Here is a 5,894-nt window from a genome sequence, read left to right as displayed (position 1 = left end):
TGCCAGGAGGCTAAGTGAGCCGACCTCCCCCTCGAGTAGTCCCCCTGCCTCTCCCTTCCCCTCGGGCTCCCCTCCCCACACCTCGCTCACAACCTCCCCCTTCTCTGGACCTCTGCTGCTGCTGCTGGAACTCTCTTGCAACCCCATGGGCTGTAGCCCTCTAGGCTCCTCTGTCTATGGGATTTCCCAGGCAAGAGTACTGGAGTGGGTTGCCATTTCCTTCTCCAGAGGATCTTCCCGACCCAGGGATCAAACCCATGTTTCCTGTGTTGCAGGCAGATTCTTAACCGTGAGCCACCAGGGAAGATCTCTGGACCTCTGGCTCCCTCAGTTCTCCTCAAGGTCCTTCTCATTCTCTGGGCCCCTCAGGCCTAGGAATTCTTTGCCTTAATTGTCCCCATGTGATCCACTTTAAACATAGTTTAAAATGATGGCTTAGAAGTGGGAGGCAGGGCAGAGAGCCAGGCAGTTGGTTTAAAAATATGTCTCAAGATATGTCTCATCCCCGCCCCCCAGGGAGATGGGGTGGAAGGAAGGGGGTTGGGGGGATGAGTCTGGCCTCAGACCCTTGCCTCGCAATCCAAAGATGAGAGTTTTGCTTTTCAAGCTAGAAGACCTGGAAGGATTGGTAACTGAGGTAATCCAGGATCGTTGGATGGGTGGGGATTTTTGTCGTTGCTGTCATTTTGAAGGCAGTCCTTGAACACGTGTGGGAGGAAGGTGCTCCCGTGAGCACAAACAGTCCTTTATTTAATGGTCCCCTTGTGACAGGAGCCCTTTCACTGGAATTTGCTGGAAGAACTTGACCAACCGAGGAGACAGAGCTCAATTCCCTTCCCTTGTCCTCAGGTCACCCCCTATTTAGCATCTGAGAATGGCTGTTCAGAGAGGAGGACAGTGTTTGTTCTGCAGAAGCTCAGCCCTAGCACAGCCATGATCTTCAGAAACCCTCTTTCTAATTTTCTGGGCCTTCAAAGAACTCCGGAAAGGGGACCTGGAAAATGACAGTTCAAGAACTTGAGATGGGACTAAAGCATTGTAGATGACCCTGCCCTTCTCAACCCCAAACTCTGGGTCTGCTGAGTTAGATCCAGGAAGCCCCAGGGTTCCACCCTCCCCAGCTGAGGCTGTTTGGTCCCTTTTATTCCTCGGTGGCCTGGAAGTGTGTTTCGTCTCCAGTTCAGGTGAGAGAATAGTAGGCTGCTGTTCCTAAAATGGCAGTAGTTCTGTGCAAAGATCTGGAATCAAGGTTAAATCTTGGGGCGACCTGTGTCTTACAGGCACAGAATCTAGAACATTCTAGCACTCCAGTCCTCAGCATTCCTGAGGGCCACGACAGAGAGCATGGTTTTCTAAGTATCCTCAGCGAAAAGTTCTTTGTGTAAGAATATTACCGAGAGGGCTCCCCTCAGGGCTCAGGGGTAAAGAATCCGCCTGCCAAAGCAGGAGACGCAGGTTTGATATCTGGTCTGGGAAGGTCTCACACGCTTCAGAGCATCTAAGCCCACGAGCCATATCTATTGAGCCTATCCTCTAGAGCCTGGGAGCCCCAGTGGCTGAGGCCGTGTCCCAGGACTACTGAAGGAAGCCCCTGTGTGTAAGACCCAGCTCCACAGCGAGAGAAGCCAGCACAGTGAGACCCCTGCACATGGCAACTGGAGAGGAACCCCCCGCCTCGGTGCCACTAGAGAAAAGTCAGGCAGCAACAAGGACTCTGCACAGCCAAAGGTCATAAATAAATAAAATTACCAAAATGAAAAAAGCATATAGCTGAGGAATCAGCACAATATGTATTGCTTGGTTTATAGATGAATGAAGCTTGTTTACTAAATACTTGCAATGTGGTCTGTTGCCTCAGGAGCAGAGCGAGAAGCAAAACATTAGTTGGGAAAAGTGACTAAAAATTGGCAAAGAACTCACCATATTTTATGACTGCCTCTCCAGCCAAGCCTCACAATTCATTCCTCTTCTGGTTTAGAAATGTCTTAACCACTCAAGAAAGGAGCTAATGGAACCGAGACATCCAGTGCCTCACTTGGTGAAGTACTTGTTGAATGAATGAGCAGATGTTGCCACCGAAGGTTCGTCGTCTCCTCTCCTCCCCTACGCTGTGTCTCAGCCCTCCCTCGTAGCACTTTATATGGTAACTTCTTCTCCACCAGCACTCAGCCTGAGCATACTGTCTTACACAGGAAAGTCGCTTAGTGTGTCTGCCTCCTTGCGACCCCATGGACTATACAGTCCATGGAATTCTCCAGGCCAGAATACTGGAATGGGTTCCCTTCTGCAGGGGATCTTCCCATCCCAGGGATCGAACCCAGGTCTCCCACAATGCAGGTGGATTCCTTACCAGCTGAGCCACCAGGGAAGCCCACACTTAAGTCTTACACATAATCCCACACTTATGTCTTACACATAGTAGGCATTTCATGAGTACACTGAAATAACTGGATTGAATTGGATCCACAGCAGAATGAATACCAGGCAGTTGAGTGCTACCCACACTGAAATTCCTCATGAAGATCAAAGCAGACTTGTTGCCATGTTCAATTATCGCTCAACCCTTGGCAAGGATCTGAAGACAAACAGAAACATCTTGATCTATTTGTGCAAAAAGTCAGCTTGCAGCATCTGTAACAAGTATGAATTCTCATTTTAAAAATTGATGTCCCTGGCCTGGAGAAAATAGATTAATTTTTTTTTTTTTAACACCAAAGACAAAGGCTTCATTATCGCAAAAGGAGCTTGTTACCCATGTTGTTTAAGAAAAATATAATTGAAAATACAGCTTTATCCTGGATATATTGGACTGATTTGACACTAGACATTTTTTAAAAGGTATAAGGGATTTTTCATCTTCATTATTAGAAGAACCTATGTTGCCAGTGTTTCTCAAAAAGACTATTATTTGCAGAAATATCACCGGGTTGCTTTTCAAGAGGAAGTGAGGGCAATTTAACTCCTGATTGGAAAGGATCACCTCTGAAGTTCACATTTCCCAATTATCCTTCCCTCAGCTGGCTCCCTGGGCTTCCATAGTGGCTCAGATGGTAAAGAATCCACCTGCAATGCAGGAGACACAGGAGACATGAGATGGATCCGTTGGTCGGGAGGATCCCCTAGAGAAGGGAATGGTTACCCACTCCGCTATTCTTGCCTAGAGAATTCCACGGACAAAGGAGCCTGGAGGGCTACAGTCCATGGAATTCCAAAGAGTCGGACAGGACTGAGCGACTAACGCTTTCACTTTTTCACTTTCAGCTGGCTCACTGGGTCTCAGGATACCAGCAGGGGCCTCCTGGGTAGCAGCTGCGGCCATCAGTGGGGGTGACTGGGGGTTGCAGCCTTGGGAGGAGGTTGGAGAGCAGGTTCCCTCCCAGTCTCCCAGGCGAAAGGTAGGATTAGTGTTCAGCCTGCCAAGAGCTCTGGTGACACTGCCAGTGGCAGGCAGCCAAGCAATTAATGTGTCCAGAAAAGAAAGGGACCTACGAGGGACTTGGACCCGCCTGCTATCCTGAGACCCAGGGAGCCAGCCCAGGGTCCAGAGTACACACTGAACCCAAGCCTGTGGTAGAATGGCTCTTTCACTCTTTAACATGTTTTTTTTTGGCTGAAAAAAAAAAAAAAAGAAAATATTTTTTCCTTCCAAATGATTAAGCATCACAAAATGATTTCTTCTCCCTGAACTCCAAGGGGCAGCTGATACCCTCCCAACCGTACTTCCTAGGCTTAAGATCTGAACAGATTCTAGTCCCTCCAGTCTGGCTCCTGGATAGGTCAGATCTGAACGTCCTGGGCAATGATGGAGCTGACGTCAGGTCACCAGCTGGTCCCAGGACTCCTCTTTCCGATGCGGGAGCCGAGTGCAACAGCTGCTGTCCCAGGATTGGTGTCAGCTCCCAGAGAACTTCCTGGCCTGGGAGCATCAGCATTGAGGAATGATCCCTGAGGTAGTATGGAAGAGTCTTCCAGGGTGTTTGAGCAGCTACCATGCCTTCCAGTCTTCTCCAGCCTTTAGCCTCTCTCGGAGTTAACCTGGGGTTTCTGACCAGATAGGGTGAAATCTGGCCAAACTGGTCCCACCACTGGGGGCGGGGCAGAGGAGCGGGGGAAGGAGGCTTAAAAGTCTCTGAAAAATTGCACTCACAAGAAGATGGCAAGACTGAACCACCAAAGAATCTAAAGGGTACTCTGTTGTTATTATTATTTTTTGTTTTTTTATGTATTAAATGTATTCTTTATGTATTTTTATGTATTAAATGTATTCTTTTTGGCCTTGCTGCAAGCAGGAGCTGTTTCCTGAACAGGGATCAAACCCATGTCCCCTGCATTGGAAGCACAGTCTTAACCACTGGACTGCCAGGGAAGTCCCAGGAATCTTGAATTTTGACAAGTTTTAAAAGGAAGTTTTTGTTTTCATTTTCTTTCACTGAAAAATAAGATACGTTTGTACAGTTCCAATTCAAAAGCTACAGAATGGTATATGGGGGAAAATTTCCCAGTCACCATTTCCTTCTATAAAGGCAAACACTGTCCACAGTTCCTGTTTAATAAGATTTTTCAAACTTCTTTTTGAAACTTTTCCGATGCTTAGAGGCAATTTAGAGGCATTGATTTGGTTCTACATTAGAGAAGTGATGAGTTTCTGATCAGCTTTAAAGGAGGGATACTTTTTGCCAAAAGTAGGCAGTGTATTAAAAAGCGGAGATTTCACTTTGCTAAGAAAGGTCCGTCTAGTCAAAGCTATGATTTTTCCAGTAGTCGTGTACGGATGTGAGTTAGACCACAAAGAAGGCTGAGCGCCAAAGAATTGATGCCTTTGAACTGTGGTGCTGAAGACTCTTGAGAGGCCCTTGTACTGCAAGGAGGTCAAACCAGTCAATCCTAAAGGAAATCAACCTTGCATATTTATTGGAAGGACTGATGCTAAAGCTGAAACTCCAATACGTTGGCCACTTGATGCGAAGAGCTGACTCATTGGAAAAGACCCTGATTCTGGAAAAGATTGAGGGCAGGAGGAAAAGGGGATGACAGAGGATGAGATGGCTAGATAGCATCACTGACTCCATGGACGTGAATTTGAGCAAACTCCAGGAGAAGCCTTGTGTGCTGCAGTCCATGGGGTGGCAAAGAGTCAGACATGATTTAGCGACTGAACAACTCTTGCCCTCTTTGTCACTGAGGAAAGGTGTCCTGTGATGGGGTAGGAGTGGAGCAAGGAGAAAAAGACAGGACAGTTGCTATGGTAACTTCAAGCCACAATGCTGCACACCTCTTATGTGTTTGTTGAGGTCCTTCTCTGGTCTGGGTGCCTGCTCAGGCAAGCCCAAACAGCTGGTGCTGCCCCTGCCACAGGCAGCCAAATATCTTATCACACTGCAATCGTGTTAGAAAATGAAAGCCCATAGTTCTGGGTTCCTTGGCTGTGGAGCCCGCATGGCTTATGCTGTGATGCTTCCCCCAGGAACATCTCTTTCTAGGGCTGCACGAATGATGAGGATCATATGTCAGCTTGCTGAAGCTGACAGCTAAAATGAGTGTGGAGAGGACGCGGAGTACAGCGTCTTCAAATTTGACACAATTAGCTAGAGAACTGTCAGCCCACAGGAAAAGACAGCCAGCTTGCTGAAGATGAGACCATGCCAAATTGAGCAGACTATAGGCTATGTATTTTTTTTCTGTCTTCAATGCAGATTTAACAAAGAGTGACTACTAAATCCAGACAGTGTCACATGCAGCATCTCTTCCCCACCCTGGCAGTCACCTTGTTAATAAGTAGGTATTAGGATTTGCATTTTACAGTTGAGGAAATTTTGGCTCAGAGAAGTTAGCCTGTCTCAGTCACACAGGTCACGTTTCATGGCGGCCTCTTAGCCAATTCCTAGATCTCTTCG

The sequence above is a fragment of the Bison bison genome, unplaced genomic scaffold, assembly GCF_000754665.1.
Source record: "Bison bison bison isolate TAMUID 2011002044 unplaced genomic scaffold, Bison_UMD1.0 scf7180017864482, whole genome shotgun sequence".
Taxonomy (NCBI): Eukaryota; Metazoa; Chordata; class Mammalia; order Artiodactyla; family Bovidae; genus Bison; species Bison bison.
This window is presented reverse-complemented; position numbering follows the sequence as displayed.